At 36.3% G+C, this 25,481-nt stretch overlaps 1 long non-coding RNA gene across 2 annotated transcripts in view; it reads right to left on the bottom strand.

The window, feature by feature from the left end:
• Window positions 1-3,039: 3,039 nt before the first annotated feature.
• LOC123384379 overlaps window positions 3,040-25,481 on the bottom strand; it is a 187,295-nt gene continuing 164,853 nt past the window's right edge. For both annotated transcript variants that reach the window (XR_006595399.1, XR_006595398.1), the window contains exons 4-7: window positions 17,154-17,192; window positions 14,752-14,835; window positions 9,461-9,491; window positions 3,040-3,533 (exon numbers count right to left, since the gene is read on the bottom strand). This is a non-coding gene — a long non-coding RNA (uncharacterized LOC123384379). The remainder of the gene's footprint in view (window positions 3,534-9,460; window positions 9,492-14,751; window positions 14,836-17,153; window positions 17,193-25,481) is intronic.

Below are 25,481 nucleotides of genomic sequence, written 5' to 3'. Positions count from 1 at the left end.
ATTTAACTTATTCAAGTTAAAACTCAAAATTTTTAAAGGATAAAATGACATTGATAAATTATTTTTTTTCTACAGCAATTAAAACCGAGTGCTTTTGAAAAAAATTGAAGAACCCCATAAGATTTTCCATGGTGGTTGTACCTATTTATTTTTTAATGTTTATTTATTTTTGAGACAGAGAGAGAGACAGCATGAGAAGGGGAGGGGTAGACAGAGACAAACACAGAATCCAAAGCAGGCTTCAGGCTCTGAACTGTTTGCACAGAGCCCGATACAGGGCTCGAACTCATGAGCCATGAGATCATGACCTGAGCTGAAGTTGTACGCTTAACCAACTGAGTCACCCAGGCACCCCAGTGGTTGAACCAATTTAAATACTCACCAACAGGGCACAAGGGTGCCCTTTTCTCCAAATCTTTGCCAACATATGTCTTTTTGATGACAGCCATTCTAACAGTATGAAGTGATATGTCATAGTAGTTTTGATTTGCATTTTCCTGATGATTAGTGACGATGAGTGCCTTTTCATGTATCTGTGGACCATTTATATGTCTTTTTTTGAAAAACATCTATTCAGCTCCTTGGCTCATTTCTTAATCAAACTGTTTGGGTTTGGGAAGTTGTTGCTGTTGTTGTTTGCTACTGAGTTATGTGAGTTTTTAAAATCATTTGGTACATTATTTTGTACATTAGCCCCTCATCAGATAAATGACGTGCAATTATTTTTTTCCCATTCTATAGGTTGCCTTTTCATTTTTTTGATGGTTACTTTTGCTGTGCAAAAGCTTTTTACTTTGATAATAACTAGTCCCACTTACTAATTTTTGGTTTTGTTACTTATGTTTTTGGTGTTATAACCAAAAATTCATTGCCAAAATGATTATCAAGGTGTTTTTCTCCTTTGTTTTCTTCTATGTGTCTTATGGTTTTAAGTCTTCTTTTTAAGTCTTTAATATACTTTGAGTTCATTTCTGTGAGTAATGTAAGATGGATTATCCAGTTTTCCAGCACTATCCTTTCCCCATTGAGTATTGTTGGCTCCTTTGTCACATATCAGTTGACCATAAATGTGGAGGTTTGTTTGATGGCATATCTTTGTAGTATTATTTGAAATAAGGATGTGTGATGCCTCCGGCTTTGTTCTTTCTCAAGACTGCTTTGGCTATTTGGGGTCTTTGGTGGTTCCATACAGATTTTAGAACTTTTTATATATATTTCTATGAGAAATGTCATTGGAATTTTTACAGCAACTGCAGTGAATCTATAGATGGCTTTGGGTATTTTGGACATTTTAACATCAATCCCACTTCTCAGTATATATCCAAAGGAAATAAAATCCCATATTCACTGCAGCATTATTCACAATGGCTAAGATATGGAAACAATCTAAGTGTCCATTAATAGATGAATGGGTGAAGAAGATGTGAAAGAGAATATAGATGATATAGATATAGATATAGACAGATAGATATAGATAGATAGATATAGATGATATATAATGAAATATTATTCAGCCAGGAAAAAGAAGGAACTTTTGCCATTCTGCCATTTGGGACAACATGGATGGAACTTGATGGTATTATGCTAAGTGAAACAAGTCACAAAGAGAAACACAAATACTGTATGATATCACTTCTACATGAAATGTTTAAAAAACCAAACTCAAAGAAACAGAAAAGACTGGTGGTTGCCAAGGGTGGGAACAAGGCATGGGGGAAATGGATGAAGATGGTCAAATGGTACAAACTTCCAGTTGTAAGATGAATAAGTCTTGGGGGCATAATGTACAGCACGGTGACTACAGTTAATAATACTGTATTGTATATCTGAAAGTTGGTAAGAGAGCAGATTTTAAGAGTTCCCACCACACACACAAAAATATAATTACCTGAGGTGATGGATATATTAGTTAACCTTATTTTGTTAATCATTTTGTAAAATATACACATATAAAATCACTTCATTATACATTTTAAACCTACACAATGTTATATATCAATTATATACCAACTGAAGAAAGATTGAGTGCCTCGGGAACATACTGCTATTAGGTTCCTAAAGACAAATCAAGAGTTGACACCAGATGCTCCCTGCTCCTCAACCCTACTTTATAAAGAGTTACTCTGGCTGGCATCTGATTCATCTTCCAACTAATTACCTGTCCTGCTTTTGGCCCACCTCTACCTCACACTATCATGAATTCAACTCAAGAGGTAAAAGAGAGATGAGAAAACTAGACAGCATTGTAAGGCGTGACCCTGACCAGAAGTAAAAAAAATTTTCCCAGAGGAAGTAAAAATATATGAGAGTCTTTATATGAGAATATTATTCCCAGCATGCCCTTATACATTTACTTTGGCCAAACAAAAGGAGGTTTGCCCCAGAGCTTGCTACAGCTTTATAGAGGAAAGGAGCTTTGCATGGCACATAATGATGCTGGGACATAGGGAAAAAGGAGGTGAGTGTCAAGTCTCTCCTATTTCATATTGTAAAAAACATGCAATTTTTAAATATATTTGTAAGTAGGCCACCATAAAAGTGCTATATAACTGCTTAAAACTATTAATAGCAAAGAGATCAGTGACTATAATATGAATGTCTTTAACTAAAGAGCAATTCTGCTAATTTTGCTATTAGAATCAAGGACAATTATATACAACCAGGTGTGCTGAAGACTATTTTTTCCTTCAATATCTGAAGGTGTGTATCAAGGGACTTTAATAATGACATATTTTAATGAAGTAAGAAGCTCTAAAATAAGTAAGTGATTTTCACCTGTAATAGCATGGTATGTTGAAACTATATCCAATAACATTCACTTCAAACTATTTCTATGGAAACCTTATACTTCAAATCACAACAAAGTTACTTTTTCTAAAAACATCTCCTTGGGCACTACATGCATTAATTTTCAAATGATTCCTTTTACTTGCCTACTTAGATTCCATCCTATAAACATCATCTGGATTATGCTGATAAAACATGGCATTGTGTTTTAGACATGTCAAATTTTGCATGATCAAATATAAAAGCACTCAGTACAGTTTTAACCTGTTTAATCATCATTTTATATAATTTAAAAACTTATTACTAGATTTTATACTGCTTTCTGATTTCTCTTTATCTCATATATATTTTCTGGTCCCAAATTATATTATTTCTTTTACTAATGTCTGTATGCACAGCCACTAAAATATAGATGTAAATGTGAAAAAAAAAAAAGCATAAAAGGTGTGGTTCTAAGTAGGGCTTGTGTCTCACTCGTATCCAGAACACTCTACCTGCAGTTTCTGCTGCAATGCCTTGCAAACATTAGATGCTCAAATAGATTTGTTGAATAAATAACTAAGCTTTCAAACAATGCTCTACCAAAGCTTCAGGAAGAAATTACTTTACCAGCATGCAAAATAGATAATGACACCCACAGACCAAAATTCTAGTCCACATAATCCAGAGCCTGGGTCTGTTTATTTCCAAAGCTTGTGCTATTTATGACTTTTCTTTTTTGTCTTGAGGAGATCTTCTTAGTGAATCTAAAATGTAAAGCATAAAATATTATTCTTCTTTTACCCTCCTGTATTTTGCTGTGATACAGCCCTCTGTTGTGTCATATTATATAAAGGGTCAACTCAACTGAAATCATCCATGAAATTTCTGTGTATCTTTAGATAAGTCACTTAGTCTATCTGAGCCAGTTCCTTAACTTGTTCTTATTTTTCACCTATGAAATATGATGCTTGAAGTAAACAACCAGTTTTAAAATTCTACAAAAATTATTAAGTAGAGAGGTTAGTGCTACAACTAGGTTAAAAAAATATAAAGCAACCAAACAAGTAGAACTATTTTTATAACATGTCTAGAAATGGAGTCATATTTCTTATCAGGCAGTTTTCAATCACCAATAGTCCAATTACTACTAAGTTTCTTCCAACACAATAAGTAATTTCACTTTCTTCCTACTCTCAACAGGAAGGAGGTGCCATTAGTTAACAGGGTTTAAAACGTTGCACAAAAAAAATGGACTTGTTAATACCTTGGTATATATCAAATGAAACGTTTTCACAGAAAGTTATTTTATAGAAAAAAAGAAAAAAAGGAAATGGAAAAATGAATATAAATTGCCACTGGATACAAGCATGAATTTAATTCCATTAAATTATGACCCCTCTATGAATATATTTCTAACAAGCAAAGCTTCATTTTGTTGCCACTGTTAAAATCCAAGAATTCACCAAGATCTCATGTGCCCACCACTGGTGCAATAAATAATCAAGTGTGTATTTTATCTCTGCGCATGACTAATTTAAATATATAACAATTTCTAACAAAATAAGAAAAAGTAAAATGATAAGAATGGCCTTTTTTAAAATTTCTCGGTGTCCTCCAAAGAGAAGTCTTCCCTAAGAGCTCATCTTTCTAAAATGTTTTCCTATAGCCTCTGGTTATTTATCCCAAATTACATTAACTAACAGAGGATTTCTATAGGCATACATCATTTCACTGTGTTTCACTTTTATTGTGTGTCAGAGGTATTACATTCTTTACAAATTGTAGGTCTGTGGCAACCCTGCATGAAACAAGTCTATTGACAGCATTTTCCCAACAGTATTCACTCACTTCATATCTCTCTGTCACACTTTGGTAATTCTCATAATATTGCAAACTTTTTCAATATTATTATATTTGTCATATGATCTGTGACCAGTGATCTTTGATGTTATCTCATAATTGTTTTGGGGCACCATGAACCGTGCCCATGGAAGACAGCTACCTAACTGATAAATGCTGTGTGTGTTCCGACTGCTCCACTGACCAGCTGTCCCCCATCTCTCTCCCTCTCCTCGGGTATAACTATTCCCTGAAACACAGCAATATTGAAATTAGGACAGTTAATAACCCTACAATGGCCTCTAAGTGTTCAAGTGAAAGGAAGAGTCTCACATCTCTCACTTTAAATCAAAAGCTAAAAAAGATTAAGCTTAGCGAGAAAGGTATGTCAAAAGTGGAGACAGGCCACAAACTAGGCCTCTTCTGCCAGTGAGCCAAAGTGTGAATACAAAGGCAGAGTTCTTGAAAGAAATGTAAAAGTGCTACTCCAGTGAACACATGAATGATAACGGGGCAAAACAGCCTATTGCTAATATGGGAAAGGTGTTAGCTGTCTGGATAGAAGGTCAAGCCTTAAACCAAAGCCTAATCCAGAGCATGGCCCTAACTCTTAAATTCTATAAAGGCTGAGAGACGTTAAGGAAGCTGTAGAAGAAAAGTTTGAAGTTAGAAGAACTGGCTCATGAGGCTTAAGGAAAGAAGCCATCTCCAGAACATAAAAGTGCAAGGTGAAGCAGTGAGTGATGATGTAGAAGTTGCAGCAAGTTATCCAAAAGATCTGGCTAAGATCATGAATGAAGATGACTATACTAAACAACAGATTCTCGATATAGATGAAATAGCCTGCTTTTGGAAGAAGATGCCATCTAGGGCTTTCATAGCCAGAGAAGGAAAATCAATACGTGGCTTCAAAAGTTCAAAGGATAGATTTACTCTCTTGTTAGGGGCTAATGTAGCAGAGAAATTTAAGTTGAAGCCAGTGGTCATTTACTATTCCAAAATTCCTAGGGCCCTTAAGAATTATACCAAATCTACTCTGCCTGTGCTCTCTAAGTGGACCAAAGCCTGGATGACAGCACATCTGTTTACAACATGGCTTACTGAATATTTTAAGCTCACTGTTGAGAACTACTGCTCAGAAAAAAAAAAAATCCTGTCGAAATATTACGGCTCATTGACAATGTACTTGGTCACCCAAAAATTCCAATGGAGATATACAATGAGACTAATATTTTCACACCTGCTACCAAAACATCTATTCTGTAGCCCAGGGATCAGTGAGTCATTTTGACCTTCCAGTCTTATTATTTAAGAAATATATTTCATAAGGCTATAGTTATTCCTCTGATGGATCTGAACAAAGTAAATTAAAACTTTCTGGGGCACCTGGATGGTTCAGTCAATTAAGCGTCTGACTCTTGGTTTCGGCTCAGGTCATGATCTCATGGTTCGTGAGTCAAGCCCCACATCAGGCTCTATGCCGATAGTGTGAACTTGCCTGGGATTCTCTCTATCCCTCTCTGCCCTATCCCTGCTCTCTCTCAAAATAAATAAATAAATAAATAAATAAACAAAAAATTTAAAAAAAAATCTTTCTGGAAAGATTCACCATTCTAAGTAGTCATAAAGAACATTTGTGATTCATGGGAAAAGGTCAAAATAACATTCACAGGAGTTTGGAAGAAGTTGACTCCAACCTTCATGGATGACTTTGAGCGGTTCATGACTTCAGTGGAGGAAGTAACTGCAGACATGGTAGAAACAACAAGAAAACTAAAATTAGAAGTGGAGCCTGAACATGTGACTAAATTCTGGCAATCTCATGATAAAACTCCAACAGATGAGGAGTTACTTCTTTTTTTTATATGTTTATTTACTTTTGAGAGAGAGAGAGAGAGACAGAGCATGAGCAGGGGAGAAGCAGAGAGAGGCAGAGACACAGAATATGAAGTAGGCTCCAGGCTCTAAGCTGTCAGCACAGAGCCCAATATGGGGCTCAAACCCCAAGTCGTGAGATTACCTGAGCTGAAGTCCAATGCTTAACTGATTGAGCCACCCAGGCAACCCAGTGAGGAGTTATTTCTTATGGAAGAGCAAAGAAAGTGGTTTCTGAAGATGGAAGCTACTCCTGGTGAAGATGATTTAAAAATTATTGAAATGATGAAAAAGGATTTAGAATATTACATACACTTAGTTGATAAAGCAGCAGCAGAGTTTGAGAAGACAGACTCCAATTTCGAAAGATGTTCTATCATAGGTAAAATGCTATCAAACAACACTGTGTGCTCCAGAGAAATCATTCATGAAAGGTACAATCAATGTGGCAAACTTCACTGTTGCTGTATTTTAAAGAAGTGCCACAGCCGCCCAGCCATCAACATCCCCCACCTTGATCAGCAAACAGCCATCAACATCAATGTGAGCCTCTTTACCAGCCAAAAGATTACAACTCAAGGAAAGCTCACATGATAGTGTTTCTAGCAGTAAAGTGTTTTTTTACTTAAGGTATGCACATTTTTTAGATGGTGCTATTTTACACTTAATAGACTATAGTATAGCGTAAATATAACTTTTGTATGTACTGGGAAACCAAAACAATTCATTTGGCTGGCTTTATTATGATATTTGCTTATTGCAGTGATCTGGAACCAAAGTCAAAATATTTCAGAGGTATGCCTGTATCTTAAAGTGCCTTCCAAATTGTGACTAAAATGACAATATTGGAGGCTTCCTCAGATTTTCACCTAAAGGGGAAAAATGCCTGGTTGTTATTGTCACCGTTTATATTTTTTCTAATGCATACCAAATTCGTGATGAAACCAATACAGGAAAAGAAGCAACCTGACTGGAGCAGTCCTCACAAACAACAATTAAGAAGAGGGCTGAGGCTCTAAGACCTCATGAATCAGACTAAAACTATTAACACAAAGATGAAGTTTAATCATCAAGTTTTCATGTTAAAAAAAGATTTCAGTCCCAAAGAGCTAAAAAAAAATACATATATATAAAATCCCTAATTAAGTATTTCTTTTATTCACAGTACTTGACAATGTATTTCTGGTGTTTTGTTTTGTTTTTTTAAATTTTTTTTAATGTTTATTTATTTTTGAGACAGAGAGAGACAGAGCATGAACAGGGGAGGGGCAGAGAGAGAGGGAGACACAGGATCTGAAACAGGCTCCAGGCTCTGAGAGCACAGAGCCCAACACGGGGCTGGAACTCACGGACCACGAGATCATGACCTGAGCCAAAGTTGGCTGCTTAACTGACCGAGCCACCCAGGCACCCCTCTGGTGTTTTGTGGTTTTAATATCATCCCCTTTCTTTCTTAATTTAGGTCCAGTGGGGCTAAAGATTTGCTGTTCTTTCAACATGGCAGATGACTTCCTACCTTCTCCCAATTATAGCACATATACGTGGCCTGTTCTTATGAAAAGTTGCATTATCAAATTTATTTTTTTCTTTTTTCTAATAGAAAGTAAGGTAAGTTCAATTTAAGATTCAAACAGTTGTGCAAACACATGTAATGTGGACAACATAACAATGATTCTAAAAGACTAAGCGAGTAGTGGCACCTAATACCTCAAAACGTTCTCTTTCCAGCTGCTGTATAAATGGTGAAATTCAGCTTACAAAAGAGGCTACCACGTTTGCTGTATGAAAATGTAGGTTTTAAGAAAGTCAAACCTCTAAAAGTCAGGCACTGCTTGTATATGTAATTGCATTTTAGAGAAAGTTGATGGTAATTAGGTAGGTTTTAGTTGTAATGCTGGGGAAAAGTATATACAGAGATCATTTGGCTTTTCTGGCCATTCCCTTAGGTATTGATTCACTGCAACTCTTGATTCAGCATTGAGAGTCCATATAGTAAACTGCTGTTCTTTTTATTCTTTCTGAATTTGTCTGCCTAATCTTTAATTCTTTCTTTCCAACTCCTCTCCATTCAATTATTTAGCTTCTTACTAGCCCATCATCAGCAATTGGGTATCATCTCTTTAATCTCCCTAGGAAACTTTGAGAGATTCTAGCCACAAATGTTTCCACACCCTCACGCAGCCTATCTTTTGTTTACACCCCATATTGTTCATCAAGAAACAAATGTAATCAGAAGGAGAAGACAGATTAATGTGCAAGCATTGACAATTTCCAAGACTCCAAATTGAAGAATATTTCTGCCTATTGTAGGAAACTTTGAAAATCTCTGTACCTTTAAAATCCCTCCTGTGCTGGATATATTGCATAGGGTAGTAGCTGTGGAGTAGACAACTACCAATATAACATGATCTGGGGGAAAAAGAAGCTGCCATTCCTTCCTATGCATAGTCTGCAGTGATACTGAAACTATTATCCATGGTTGAATGATGTTGATATTTTAACTCAAGAGGCCTGAGTGAAGCATTATTGTTCAAACTCCTGACATCAGAATTCTACCTTCATTTTAATGCAGAAAGTCGTAATAAAAATGCAACTACCTCACCCAAGAGGTCGAGAATCAAGTGTGAATGGAAATACTATCCCAAAAAAGCAGGCAATAGTAACAAGTTAAACTGAAAAAAATCAATAAAACTCATAACCATAAACAGAGAACATTTTTTAAGCTTTGTCACTAAAGTTGGCTCAATAGTAACATCAACATTACTTTTGGTTCTCATTAACTCCCCTATATACCCTTCTTTTGTGGATTTGTTCTCTAACAGCATTCTCCACTAAAAGGAACCAGAATTCTGTGGAGGGTAACTGACTCCATGACAAATTTAGAATATCCTAGTAATGCTAGTGAATAGAACGAGTCATGGTTATAAAGGCAATGGGGCCAACTAAAAAGTGATTCTTCCAGTGAAGTAACTTTTACCTTTCTGTATAAGTTCTGGAACAAGATGAACCTGCAAAAGGACATTAGTACTTCAGTACATGATGATGTTCAAATGAGAAAAGCTAATATAAATTGTAAAGATAAATATTTGTAGAAAAAATACAATTAAATAAGACAACCAGGGTTCCTGGATGGCTCAGTCGGTTAGGCCTCTGACTCTGACTCTTGATTTTGGCTCAGGTCATGATTTCATGTTTCGTGAGTTTGAGCCCTGCATTAGGCTCTGTGCTGACAGCGCAGAGCCTGTTTGGGATTTTCTCTCTCTCCTTCTCTCTCTACCCCTTCCCCACTCATGCTCTCGTGCTCTCTCTCAAAATAAATACCTAAACTTAGGGGGAAAAAAAAACAACTTAAGAGGCACCTTGGGTGGCTCAGTTCATTGAGTGCATGACTCGGCTCAGGTTATGTTCTTGCTGTTCATGAGTTCAAGCCCCACGTCAGGCTCACGGCTGTCAGCACAGAGCCCATTTCAAATCCTCTGTCCCCCACTCTCTGCCCCTCCCCTTCTCTGCTCACTCATTCTCTCTCTCAAAAATAAATAAATATTAACAAAAAAATTTAAGATGACCTTATCTTAACAGAGGAAGGTCTTGTGTATGTATGCGTGTGTGTACATATTTGATATATTTATTCTGTTAATTATACATTTCTAAAATATAGACCTGTGTTTGCTTTTCCCTGCATAAGCAGAAAAGAAAAAGTAATAGTGAATAACTGAGTTTTTTCGAAGGTAGGAATTTATGAACAACAGAAAAGACTGATCAGTTCTGTTGGTCATATATAACAGGCAGGTGGGAAAAAAAGGGCATTCAACACAATCAGGCCAATGACAAAGTAGAGCTTCAACCATGTGTTCCAAAGTGATTAATAATTTATTTTAATGTTTATTTATTTTTGAGAAAGAGAGCAAGTGGGGGAGGGGCAGAGAGAGGGAGACACAGAATCTGAAGCAGGCTCCAGGCTCTGAGCTATCAGCACAGAGCCCGATGCGGGACTCGAACTCATGAACCACAAGACCATGACCTGAGCCGAAGTCAGAGGCTTAGCCGACTGGGCCACCCAGGCTCCCCAAAAGTGATTAATGAAATAAATGTACCCTAAACAAGGATTAAGTCAATTTACTCAATCCTTAATATCCTATGAAATATAACAAAAACTAAGTGGCACAATTGATAAGCCACACATGTTTTTAATAAAGTCAGCATCTCATAATGATAAAACAAAGAAGATAGCAGATTTGCAAACAACTAAAACCTATGTCAAAGGTATTAATTAAAAAAAAAAGGATTACTGACCTAACACTGAAATTTTAACAACACAAAAAGAAGTTCAGATTGAAGATCAATAGCTCAGTTTTTAATCACCTTGGGAGAAACAAGGAAAATCTAAGTTCCAACCAAGAACCCAAACTCTGACTGCTCAGAGAAGATATTCTTTGGAGTCAATTAAGAAAACTACAACTCTGGAACTATATGAAAGTAATATCGCCAAACCTTTAAAAGATATCAAAATAACTAAAGCTATGATACTTGAAAGATTATGCAAACAGAGAACCAATGGAATTACTGATTAAATCACAGAATCGGTTTGCATAGAATTAAAGTAATTAGTTGAGTGATAACTGTGTTTGTTCTTTGCCTTCTATTTAAGGTAATGTGTCAGGGATAATAATTTCATAATTATATTTGAATTTTAATAGAATTTAAAATATGTAATCTACTTTTAAAAGCCAAAAATGTTTTAAAATGTTTTATCACATTTATGTATTTAATACACTAAGCATTAAAGTACAAATAATCATGAATGTGCTTCTCCATGTACAAAAGCCTGTCAGACATAAAAGGACCTTCTATCAGGAAATGGGGTGTGTGCCCATTAGCACCTATTGTCACATTAGCAGAGACCATTTTCTTGATAATAGGAGAGGGCAATATTCTCAGAAAAAACATTCTCAGAAAGGTTTTAATGAAAAATAGAAAGTAAAAGCCAGAGGTATTATCCAAAAGAGGGCAGGTGTGAATAGGACAAGGCAGTATAAATGCTGTTTTTGTCACTGTTTTGGTAAGTCAACCATGTCTGTGATTTCTGACCTGTCACTTAACATTTCTATATCCCAGCACATTTCAAATAATATGGGCAGTATCATTTCACAGGAAAAGCTGGCAATTTGGAGTATAAGAAATCTGGACTTAAATCATCCTCCCATTATTAACTATGCATTCTGGGTCCCATTATTAAGTAGCCCCAAGCTTCAATTTTTTATCATTAGCACGAACATATTTATATCTGCCATAAAGGTGAACAAGGACTACATACACAAAAGTGCCTAATATACAGTTTAGTGCCTAATATACAGATTAATAAATGTTAGTTATCCTGATTTCATAAGGATGAGGTGGAAATACACATAAATAAGAAGTCTAATCTTCCTGGGTAATAGATGTTTCACCTACAAAGATGATGGTGACCATGAAGACGTGCCTCTCAGGTCTCCCCTATGGAGAGCATAATTGACCTACAGCTCCAGCTACTGCTCTGAAACCCATCACCCCCTTCTAGCAATGCTCCCAGCCAGTGATGGAACAAGGCAAGCCTGCTAAGGAAGGCCTACTCCTGAGAGATGGGGAAGCCTTGGCCTGGGGACTCTCCAGTCTTGCTCAAATTTACCAGAGCAGTGCTGCAGTCTCAGCCTCTTGCACCAACCTTCCTTCTTTACTTCTCTCCTTCAGGGTCAGAGCTACATCCTAATGGTACAGTCTAATGGTCTCCCAGCCTCTCCTAGCTTCCCTCCCTCCCCATTTTCCCCTAAGAAAACTCTTACATGTCTAACGCTGCCTCGGCATTTGCTTCTCAGAGGATCTGGACTAACACAGGAACCCAGGTTCTTAAATTCAATTAGGACAATAATTTATAGTATTTTAAAGCCTTTAGTAGGTTGAAGAGTTGATTCTCTTCTGAAAGAAAAACCTCACTCACAGGCAGAAACAGAGCCAATACATTTAAGGACTTGAAAGTCCTAACACTGAAAGACTTTATAAGTCCATTAAAATAACTCATTTATAAAGGCTAATTCTACCATTAGTGAAAATAATGGCAAATGCTTGTGGAAATGTACTTAGAATTCAAGATAATCCATGGTCAAGGCCACTTGGCCTATGCTTTATATCAATCATAAAATGTACTTTCTGAAATATGTGTTTATTTATTAAAACAATGCCCCAAAAGGCCACAGTACAGATCAATAAATCTATAATGGGGTTAAGACTACATGTTCTAAAGGGGCATAATCTTTATTAGTGTATTAACAATGAAATAGGCTCCAGCACCTTAAACTGACACTGAAAAAAAATTTAAATCTTCATCCCCATCCATGGACCAAAAACTTCAAAATTTCTATCACTGAAAAGTGTTCCCATACTGTTCTATTTAAATATTTTCTTAGACCCCTTGAAGTCTGCCAATATAAGGCATGTCTACAATTCATTTTCTTAGCTATTCTTTCTATAGTGCCTTCATTCTTGTTTCGAATTTTAAAAGATACCTTTGTAATTCTTATAACTATTATGGTAACTCCTTCAGACACTCAGATTCCTAAGAGACCCCAAATTAACCAAACTGAATTAGAAAAAAAAAATTCCCTTTCAAAGCACTCTGTCTGCTAAATTCAATCAGTAGTCTGTTTTTGCTCTCTGGCCGTATACAAACTCAGAGGCCCCTTCCAAAAACAGTCACTGAACATTCAAATACTTTCTGAGCACCTAACCTCACATCAGTACAAAAAGGGAACTATCTTACTTCCAAATTACTCCCATACCATCAGCATTACAACATATCTAAACGCTGGAAGATTATTTTCACTGTAAAGAGTGAGTTCAACCACATAGCCCCCAAATTACTCATTTGTGCTTCTTCCTGACACTTGACGCTTTCCCTTAGCTCAACTTCACATTTCCTTTGTTCATTTACCCACTAGATGCAGCTCTTTGCAAAAGTATTTATCTTTCAAGCGTCATTTTTAAATATTAGTCTCTTCAGTATTTTAATCATTTTTACTAAAATATCTGGATTCCTGCCATCTGATGACATTTCTATAGAATTAAATTTGCAAAATGATTTTAAAGTATATTCATAAGATATATATTTACATGGGCTCTATCATACGAAAAAATCCATCATCCTTGTCTTATTGTTGTTTGTTTTTCAACTCAATGGTAGTTATCTTTAGGAAAGTCATTACTTAAGCCTGAAAAGCTAGAACTGTCAATTTATTTAATAAACACTTATTCAGTCCTTCCTATTACAAATAATTCCCCTTTATTTAGAGATATTAATTCATAAAGTCCCTCCAGCAGTCCTATGAGGTAGGGTGTTATTATTATTCCCAATGTTGGGGATGAAGTTAAATAATTTCAAGGTCACACAACCCATAAGTCACAGGCTACGTATGAAACCAGGTAGCCTTGATCCAGATTCAGCAGTTTAGCACAGTTTCTGCTGCCCATAGCGTGACTCTAGTGACTGCAACCCGTGAGTTATAGAATTCATTGCTATTGTAAAGAAAAATTAGCTTCTCTATAATGTCCTTGTGTGACAAAGGGGTTTTCTCCAATCTTCCACTGGACCATGATTGATGGTAGCTGCTTGTAGGTCTGTGTTAGGAGGAATTTTGAATATGAGTGTGCACTTAATAGGAAACAGTAGTGAGACTGATCAGGCATGTCTGACATAGTCTCAAGTGAGATCTTCTGTGGTCTCTAGATACGTATTAACCACACCTAAGTTGGATTTTTCCAGTTAAGCCTACAGCATTTTTTCCTTCTAGATCTTAAGAAATGTGAAGTTGTGGGGCACCTGGGTAGCTCAGTCAGTCGAGCGTCCAATTTCAGCTTAGGCCATAACCTCATGGTCCATGAGTCTGAGCCCTGCATCGGGCTTACTGCTAACAGGGCACAGCCCACTTAGGATCCTCTGTCTCCCTCTCTCTCTTCCCCTCCCTCCCCCCTTCTCTCAAAAATGAATGAACGTTAACAAAAATAGAAAAGAAATGTGCAGTTGTTAAAGTAAGACTAAAGGAACTGAGGAGTCACAGGAAACTTTAAATTGAGTTTTTCGTTGCAATTGTAGTATGATATTTTAAGGAGTCTAAAATCCTCCTTAAAGAAATTGGTAACTTTGCATACTTAAAAGGCCACGAAATAAGACACTGTCCAGCAACCGAGATTCTTCCTCAATAACCTGGCTTCTACTGTACCATGTGAAACAACACTTACTCTGGTTGAGGTGATCATGGTCTGTTGGCATCTAAGTTTTGGCTTCCAGATATAACCTAGTGGATTACTTTTTCACAAAACAATCTTGTGGAAAGAAAAGAATACAGTAACTTAAACAATAATAGTCCCCATTCCCTATTTCTCAGCAAATCTTTTTTTTTCCCTCCATCAGTGTATTTTCATTTTCTCTAGTTTAGGGTCTGATAAATTTTTCATTACTTCTAAGATGTTTTTTAAAGTGTGTCATGAACATAAATGGTTACATCCCTAACCAGAAACAAACCACCTAAGTGAAATGAAAATCTAATGTATACATTGTCTAGCTATAGATATTAAATGTGTGAAATTATATAGGTGCTACTGAAAAAAAGGATACAGTGAAGATTCATCTTCATGGTGCTCAGGGCTGAGCATGAGGGCAGATAAATAAGCAAAGACTGAAATAAAACACTAGCTGCTTAGAAGAGATATGTGCAAGACACTATAATGGACATAGATAAAAGCATATTTAACTTTTTGCCTATGTCAAGAGAGGATTACATAATTCTTCAATGAAATGACCTTTGGTCTGAGAATTAAAACATATTTCGGATTTGTCACGTGGACAAGAAATAGGGGAGTCATAGATATTTTTTTAAACATCTTATAAAAAAAAGCATACTGGAAGAAATTAGCATGCCATGAAACAATTCAATAGAGGGATGGGAATATTGGGAGGGCTAGGAAGAAGAGAAAGCAGAATTGAGTTCATATTCATCATGAGAAGTAGACTTTATCCAGAGCATGGTAAGAAGTCATTGGGAAAGAAACATGTGCTATTGATATGGCATGGTTACAACTGTATGTTTTCAATATATATTTTATACACAGACATTGTGTCTACCCAAAAGCATGATACAGGATAGAACAAGGGGGAAGTTCTATCCCCCCATTCTTCTTCCATTCTTCTCACCGACCCATAAGGCCATTATTGAAAAACTCTTCATCAAAGTGACTAACAAGTTGACTTTTGTTGTTGTGACTGTATTTGATATTTCAATGACCATTTTTGCCATGTTAAAGTTCAAAATCTATGTTTTACCATATTGTTAGAGACACGACAATCCTTGCAAATATTTAAAATACCAGTCAAGGACTTAGAATCAGTAACAGAAATGTGAAATATATAATGATGTCTTTTATTACACAGTAAAAGAAAAAAATTCTTAGGTCCATAAATTCTCCTTATAAACCATTAGATAGAAAACTCCCTATTACTTATTTACTTAGAAATAAAAGTTAAATAAAGCTTTCTGTTTTCTAGCTACTTTTTGTTAAGATAAAATTTGCATGCAATGAAATGCACAGATTTTAAGTGTACAGTTCCACAGAAGTCTATTATATAGAGGATATGTCCATACCAACACCCCATCTCTTAATGGGGTATTAATCTCTTTTCCTCTTTATAAGCAGAGAAAAATCATTTTTCTTCATCCCTCATCCATAGAATATCTAGCTACTTTTGTAGGACATATGACTTCACTTCCATTACCTCATTGCAGAGGTAATCATACTTCTCCTGGGACAAGATAAGGTGAGCAGCAACACTTTTATTATTCACTGTGCAGTATTTAATAAGAACCGTATCTCTGGGCCAGAATACTCTGGAGAAAATTAATAAAGGTGAATACTAAAAAAACCAAAAATATGTTAGAAACTCCATAATACATTATTATTTATGCTTTTAACTGTCAATTATCTTTTAAGGTATTTTTACAATAATGCCGATGTCTCTTTTACCTATATATTTACCATTTCTATTTTCTTCTGGCCCGTGTATAGATTCAACTTTTTACCTGGTATTATTTTCTTTCTGCTTGAAGAAATTTAAAGATAAAAAATTCTTGTAGTGTAAGTTGGCTGCCAGTGAATTCTGTCAGCTTAAATTTTCTTCGTCTGAAGAAAAATTATAATTAACTTTCATTTTTGAAAAATACTTCTCTGGGTCTAGAATTTTAGGTTGACAGATTTTTTTTCACTGATCACTTTAACTGAAAGTCTAACCTACTCTTAATCCCATTCAGTGAAATTGTCCAGTTAATACACTTTCTTCCTCAGAATTCATTCTTTTTTGGAGGTTGTTCTTTTCCTGACCTCTAGAGTTGTACCCTAGGCATGTATGGATGCAATTAAAGATTTAAGGGTATGCTTCTGTAGATTTCTAGGTGCTTTTCTTTCTGCAGCTGCCTTCTGTTCACTATTTGACCCCACAAATTTCAGCCATCTTGGTCTCTACAAATTCGGACCTTTCTCTCATCAACCATGCAAAACTGCCAAGCTCCGGTTGTTTTTTCACTACCTGTACAACAGAACGAAAATTGCCTGCAGGCAAAAACTGCCTCCAGTCGATTTGGAAGGCTTACCTTTTTCATGTCCCTTCTCTCAGGAATCATAGTCCTATGCTGCAATATGGAGAAAGAACTATTTTTAGTTTATTTACCCTGACAAGATAGTTCTGTAGCCTATTCCCTCATGGATGAAAACAGACTTGCCTAATATTTTTTTTGAGATTCATCGATGGTTTTGTGTTCATTTTTTAAATCGAGTAGTATTCTATTGTTTCAATATACCAATATGTTGATCCATTCTCTAGTTGGTAAATGTTTTGATTTTTCTTTTTACAGAATTTAGCTACTGGTTTAAAGCTTCTACAAACGTTTGTGCATCAATATTTGTATGGAGATAAATTACCATTTCTCCTGGATGTTTACCTAAAAGTAGAATTATTGTGTTACAGAATAGATATGATTTACTTCATAAGAAACCACACAGCAATTTTCCAATACAGTTATATCATTTTATATTCCCATCAGCAATGTATGAGCAATCTGGTTTCCTCTAAATTTGATATTTACAGTCTTTTTAATTTCAGTCATTCTACTTGGTATAAAATGGTATTTCATTGTGATTTTATTTTGCATTTTCCTAATGACCAGTTAGATTAAGTGTACTTTTATGTGTTGGTTGGCCATCCAAGCATTTTCTTTTGTAAAGTGTCTGTTCAAGTCTTCTGCCCATTTTTGAGTTTTCCTTTTAATTGAATTTTTAAGTAAATCTGGGTTTCTTTTTTTTTTTATTATATGTTGAACACTGTATGGAATATGGATTGTATTGACTCCTTGAAAGATCCTTTAAAGGCAGTTGAGATTGTTGTTGGTGCCAGTTAAATTCCTGGTGGCTCTTTTTAATCATGTCAGATTTCGTTCTATTCTTTGCAACTATCTTAAGTTTATCTTTAATCCTATCCACACAGTAGTATGTTGTCCTTTCTTCAAACATGTGGCATTTCTGGAGTTTCAAATAGATGCCCAGGGAACTCTGAAAGAGTTCTGAAAGAGTACTCTGGCTACTTTGTAACTCCAACAACTTCTGGTATCTCGCTTCTGCTCTCAGGCTACCAGCAACTACTGTTGGTTAGAACACATAGAAATGTACCCTGTAAATGGGCACCTTAGCCTTTGGCCAAGAACTTAAAATATAACCCTCATGGATGCTCCCTTCTGCAGAACTCCGTCCTATCTAGGACTTTCCAAATATAAGCCATTTCAGCCAACCCAACTCTAACATCTGCCTCCTTTGCTCACTAAAGCCGCTATGCTTTGTTTGGAGTCTATCTTCCTGTGATTTGCTAGGGGATGTGTTCTATTCAGACTTTACAAAGAGACCTCTCAAGTTTTTCTCTTATCTCAAAAATCTTGAAACAGTTGGTTTATACATTTTGCTTAGCCTTACAGTTACAGGCAGGAAGGGAAGTCTGGTACAGGCTGATCCACTATGGCCAGAATGAAGTCATGTAGCTCCATTTAACCCTAACAAAGTGTCAAGAAATCCTATCCTACCACTACCTATCCAACAAGATTATCCTCTTCAAAAGCTACCATGATAATTGGAAGAATTTCTATTTCTCTTCCCATGGCTTTCAGGAGTCTCTGGAAAGAGGTATTAGCAAGAATCTGCCTTCAAATCTCAGATCCACAGTAAAACAAAAAGTAAAATTGTGAAGCATATTAATAAAGTTTTTAATTACATGCAAACATTAGATCTCAGCTAATATGAAAAAAAATGTGAAGAATATTAAAACTAGATGTAAAACTATTCATTTCATCCCAGACTTTTAAAAAGCCTGAATATAGTAATAAAATGATTTCAAATCAAGTACAAAAATCTTTCATGTCAATCAAAAGCAATCTTATACATGGATCTGACATAAAATCTGTGTGTACAAGGCATCTGACAGATGTTTGAGGAACTGCAAAAGATATTAAAATGCTATTTTTAGTAAATCCCAATTTAGTTTCAAAATGCATATTATAATCCAGAACAGCAATATATAAGAATTAATAAAATCAAAGGATAGATATGTTCTGATCTAAAATAGAATGGGTGAGGGAAGTGAGAATGAAAACAACAGGAAGCATCTATTCATTTTACAAATATAATTTCAACAGCATGTTTCTTAATTTAAAGCCATGTTGTATCATTGCAGTTTATTTTTTTTAATGTTTATTTATTTTTGAGAGGGACAGTGAGAGGGGGAGGAGCAGAGAGCCCAATATGTTGCTTATACCCATGAATTGCAAGATCATAACTGGAGTCCAAGTTGGATGCTTAACTGATTGAGCCATCCAGGAACCCCAAAAAGATAATTTTATATGTACTAAAACTAGAGAATCTTATGAGAAATGTATTCTTAATTTTACTTGCATATATTCATGAATAAATATATTTTCATATTTTCTTACCCACTTTCTATCATCAATTTGTATCTACACAATACCAAAATATCTGTGGATAATGAGAATTCCTTCTTCTTTTTTGTTTTTAATGTTTATTTAATCTTGCGAGAGAGAGAGAAAGACAGACAGAATGTGAGCAGGAGAGAGGGAGACACAGAATCTGAAGCAGGCTCCAGGCTCTGAGCTGTCAGCACAGAGCCCGACGCGGGGCTCGAACCCACAAACTGCAAGATCATTACCTGAGCCGAAGTCAGACCGTTAACTGACTGAGCCACCCAGGCACCCCTAGAGTTCCTTCTTCTAATGTCCCCTTTAGGGTTCTTGGGAATCTGAGAAAAGAGCAGTGCTGAAGGGTATGGCTTCCTCCCCATTTCCAGATACCCATAATGTCACTTTAGTCATTTATTTGTGGTTTATCTTGGAAAATTGTGTTGTGAACTCTAACATGTTAATGGCCACATTTAAGAAGCATCGATGAGGATGAGAATGAAAATGAAATTAAAGCACTCAAAACCCCCTTTTACTCACTTATCTCCATTAAGATGTGAATTAAAAAAATAATTATCTGATTTGTTGAATTCTTCCTCAATAATTATGAGTGCGATGTAAATAGGAATCAGAAAGTAGAAGGAAAAACTTAACAAAATGAGTTGGTAGAGATGATATCTTAAGTTCTTTTTATTTCAAAGATTCTCTGGGGTTCCTGGGTGGCTCAGTTGGTTAAGCATCTGACTCTTGATTTCAGCTCAGGTCCTGATCCCACGGTCATGGGATCAAGCCTTCATTCAGTTCTGTGCTGAGCACGGGGCCTGCTTGGGATATTCTCTCTCTCTCTCTCTCTCTCTCTCTCTCTCTCTCTCTCTCTGCCCCTCTCCCCCCCCCCACTCTTCCCTCTCTGTCTGTCTAAAAAATATAATAAAATAAAGATTCTTTTTTTCTAGGAATGCAAAAAAAATATGTTTCAAAATCAGTTTGGTCAGTGGAAGTACCCTTGAAAAGGAAGTAAAGCTGCGTAAAATGATTCCTTTGAAAGTTAGAACAGTCACATGAAGATAAACACTGCAATAAGTTAAAAATACTAGTAACTAATTTTTATTAACATTTTATACATAGGATTTAAAAATTACAATAAAAAATTATCTGATAATTTCCCTGAGTTATTTGTCTTCAATTCATTTCCTTCTATTCTCTTTGGAACCTACTATGATCATACTTCTGCCCTCATCACTCTACCACAGTGATTTCCAAATTCTAATTCCAATGGCCAACTCTTGGGTCTCATCTTACTTGACCTAGCAGAAGCATTTAATGCCCGTTAAAATACCTGATTCTACAATTACCTTTCAGAACCCTTCATTCCCCTGGCCTCATCCTGTTGATTACTTCTCATTTTCTCTAATTCTCAGAATTAGAATGCCTCAAAAGAACCTCTCCACCTTTCATTCCAAATACTTTCACTCTTTTGGTGATCTTATCCAATCTTAAATTTAAAATATCAACATTATGCAACTGCCAAATTTATATATCTCTGGCCTATACTATCCAAATTCCTATTTAATTAATTCCACCTAGACTATAATAGACATCTCAAAATGAGCTCTTGATTTTCCCTCCAAAATTGCTTTTCCCTCCATTTTCTCCACCTCAGTTAATGATGTCTTCCAATTGTTTAGGGCAAAATCTAAGAGTCATCTTTGTCTCTTTTTTCTCTCTGTTCCACTGAATTGTATCTATCAAATCCATTTTGCTCCACTTTCAAAATCTATCCAGAACTCTACCATTTGTAATCTCCACTGCTGTCATTCTAGTCCAAGCAGGATTCTTCTTGCCTAGATCACTACATTAGCCTCCTAGCTGGTGTCTGTCCCTCCACCCTTACCCTTGCACAGTCTCTTCTCAACAGGAAGCCACAATTATCCTAGCAAAACTCAAGACAGATCATGCCATTACTCTGCTCACAACTATCCAGTGGCTTCTCATTTCATTTCAAATTAAAGCCAAATTCTTTACAACAGCACATAATTTGCCTTTCCACAATTCTTCTCAAAATTACTTCTTCCAATTCTGCCAGATGGATCTTGCACTTCTTGGAGCATTCCAGGCATGCTTCTGCCTGAGAGTTTTGCCTTTGCTGGGACTCCTACCCCAGCTGTTCTTTCTTCAAATGTCTACAGACCTCATTCCTACAACCCCTTCTCTCTTTATAGAGGTGCTTTTCATGACTCCCCTATTTAAATTTTCAGTAATATCCTTAACTGTTTAATTTTCTCTATGCACCTACCACTATTTTTCCAAAAAAAAATTGTTTTGGTTTTTTTTTAATAATTTTTTTTCAACGTTTATTTATTTTTGGGACAGAGAGAGACAGAGCATGAACGGGCAAGGGGCAGAGAGAGAGGGAGACACAGAATCGGAAACAGGCTCCAGGCTCTGAGCCATCAGCCCAGAGCCCAACGCGGGGCTCAAACTCACGGACCGCGAGATCGTGACCTGGCTGAAGTCGGACGTTTAACCGACTGCGCCACCCAGGCGCCCCCCCCAAAAAATTGTTTTTACTCTCTTCTTATTGGAATGTCAGCTTCAGAAGGGCAGAAACCTTGTCTATCAATGATTATGACTCCAGGATCTACAAAAATGCCTAGCAGACACTCAATAAATAATTATGGGTGGATAAGCATTTCTTTACCAAAAATAATGTCTTTGAAGTAATTAGCTGTTTAACATTACAGGTAATACATGTTGACAAAAACAAACAAACAAACAAACAAAAACCTCAATTCAGAATTTTTATCTTATGGCAGAATATAAGAGGCTGGTGAAGAAAAATCTTTGGAAAATTGACTTAAAATGTAATAAGTCTTGGGGCGCCTGGGTGGCGCAGTCGGTTAAGCGTCCGACTTCAGCCAGGTCACGATCTCGCGGTCCGTGAGTTCGAGCCCCGCATCAGGCTCTGGGCTGATGGCTCGGAGCCTGGAGCCTGTTTCCGATTCTGTGTCTCCCTCTCTCTCTGACCCTCCCCCGTTCATGCTCTGTCTCTCTCTGTCCCAAAAAAAAAAAAAAAAAAAAAAAAATGTAATAAGTCTTAAGATACAAAAAAGAAATGCCATGTTTCTACTTATTGGATAATTTATATAACAACATGCTAATTATAATTATATCATTGGGGAAAAATAAAGACTATGGATCTTATATAATTGAGGCAGCAAAAAGTATAAAGCTATTTGCCAAAACATTTATTTTTTTAAATATTTATTTATTTACTTTGAGAGAGAAAGAACATGCATGAGTGGAGTAGGGGTAGAGGCAGAGGGAGAGAGGGAGACAGAATCCCAAGCAGGCTCCACGCCCTCAGCACAGAGTCCAATACGGGCTAGAACCCACAAATGGTGAGATCATGACCTGAGCCTCAATTGAGACTCAGATGCTCAACCAGATGAGCCACCCAGGGCCCCTTCCAAACCTTTTCTAAAGTAGTTTCTATCTATGGGCAACCTAAATTTCAAATATGTTAAGAATATCAATACTTCTTCATAAACTGATAATAGTAAATATTTCCTATTGAGAAAATTTGCATTGTTCATAAGTTACATTAAAAATAATTTGTTGGAGGGGCGCCTGGGTGGCGCAGTTGGTTAAGCATCTGACTTCAGCCAGGTCACGATCTCGCGGTCCCGGGAGTTCGAGCCCCGCGTCAGGCTCTGGGCTGATGGCTCAGAGCCTGGAGCCTGTTTCCGGTTCTGTGTCTCCCTCTCTCTCTGCCCCTCCCCCGTTCATGCTCTGTCTCTCTCTGTCCCAAAAATAAATAAACGTTGAAAAAAAAAATTAAAAAAAAAAAAAAAGAATTTGTTGGGGAGCCAGGGTGGCTCAGTTAGTTAAGTGTCTGACTCTTGATTTCGGCTCAGGTCATGATCTCATGTTTCATGAGGTAGAGCACTGTTTTGGGCTCTGCCCTGACAGCACAGATCCTGCTTGGGATTCTCCCTTTCTCCTCTCTCTCTGTCCCTCCCTGGCTTGTGCTTTCACTCTGTCTCTAAAAATAAATAAATAAACATTAAAAAATTAAAAGAACTTGTTAATATCCCTGCTTGGAAACAAGCAAACAACAAAATTAATTACATATCCATTCAGAGATAAAAACTTGAGACCCAGAGAGAGAAGAGAAAAAAAAAAAAAAAAAAAACAACGATCTTCAAGGTCAAAAACTAGCCAATGGCAAATCTGGTATCTTGTATATTCCTTCCATAGTCAACAATACTGTCCCTAAAATCTGTCTCTGTAATGTTTGGATTTCTTTACTCATAATACATTCCATGTTAGCAATTTATTTTAGAAAGAAAAGCTCTCGAATTAGTTTAGCAACATAAATGTCATACACATAGAGATTAAACATACAGAATCTTTAATGTCTTAATATAACAGCTGTTATCCTCATTTTTAGCTGAAGCTCAGGCAAATAAAATACTATTTAAGAATTCAAGGAAAGGGACATGCTTTTTTAAAAAATCTATACTATCTAAAATAAGATACTTACAGGGGCGCCTGGGTGGCGCAGTCGGTTAAGCGTCCGACTTCAGCCAGGTCACGATCTTGCGGTCCGTGAGTTCGAGCCCCGCGTCAGGCTCTGGGCTGATGGCTCAGAGCCTGGAGCCTGTTTCCGATTCTGTGTCTCCCTCTCTCTCTGCCCCTTCCCCGTTCATGCTCTGTATCTCTCTGTCCCAAAAATAAATAAACTTAAAAAAAAAAATTTAAAATAAGATACTTACATATGAGCTTCTTAGTTCATTATTTCATACCTCACTCTCACCAGTGCTCCCTGAAGTGTAAATATTCAGTATGTTGGAGGCTATATCTGAATTTTCCAGATAGCTCAGAAATAAAAGACCAAAGTGACCATTGAAAATCTAGAAATTTGGTGGCAGCCATTATCTTTAGCATTTCTCTGTTCTGAGATTTCACAGAACCCTAAAGAAAAAAATAAAAAACTTTAAATGTTCCTCTCGTTCCACTGTAAACCTAATATATCATTTAAAGCTGAAATAGTGTTACACAAATTACAACAAAAAAGAGAAGAGGTTAGAAATCTTCGGCACGGTAGAACTTTTTACAACTGAATTTCTAGGTACTATATATCCAAGTCCTAGCATAGGAATTATTGCAAAAAAAAAAAAAAAAAAAAAAAAGCTCATTAATTCAACTTACACCTTACCACACAATAACTAGTATTAGACACTAGAAATACTTAACCTTTACACTGAACGAATGCAGTACAGAAGACAGATATAAGCAAATATTTATAATCAGTGTGATGAGTGTTATCACATTAACCTGCAAAGGATACTGTAAGATCATGTAAGACAGACACCCTACCCAGACAGGAAATAGAAGGAACCTTAGGAGAAAGGCAGGCAGGCAGGAAACACTGACCAAATCATCCAAGCAGAGAGGAAAGAAAATTTAGATATGATAGTAAGAGGAAGAATGAAGCCACCATTTCCTCAGCACCCAATATCAAAACTTTGGAGTAATATTTTGCTTCTTCTTATCCTTCCCACTTCTTATTCTGGTTATTAAACTATGCTGATTCATTCTCCCTGTTTTTCCACTTCCTCTACATTACCTGGTCCCAAGTTTACTAGATGCTTCCAGCATGACTGCAAAAGCCCCTTAATTGGTCATTTGGTCTTGATCTGGAGCCAAGGGATCATCTCCTAAACTACTTGATAATAAAAAGAAAATATACATATGTAATAAACATATATAATAAGTATAAATTATATATGTATATGACATATACAACAAAATGCTAATTCTCACATTGCTGGGAAAAAATAACTATGATTCTTACATAATTAAGGCAGTGAAAAGTTTAAAGATATTTGCCAAACGTTCTTTTACAGCATTTTCTGTTTATGAGCAACTCAGACTTCAAATATGTTAAGAATATAAATACTTCTT

This window comes from Felis catus, chromosome A1 (assembly GCF_018350175.1).
Source record: "Felis catus isolate Fca126 chromosome A1, F.catus_Fca126_mat1.0, whole genome shotgun sequence".
NCBI classification, from domain to species: Eukaryota; Metazoa; Chordata; class Mammalia; order Carnivora; family Felidae; genus Felis; species Felis catus.
The sequence above is the reverse complement of the archived record's forward strand: the minus strand, read 5'-3'. Positions and strand labels throughout refer to the sequence as shown.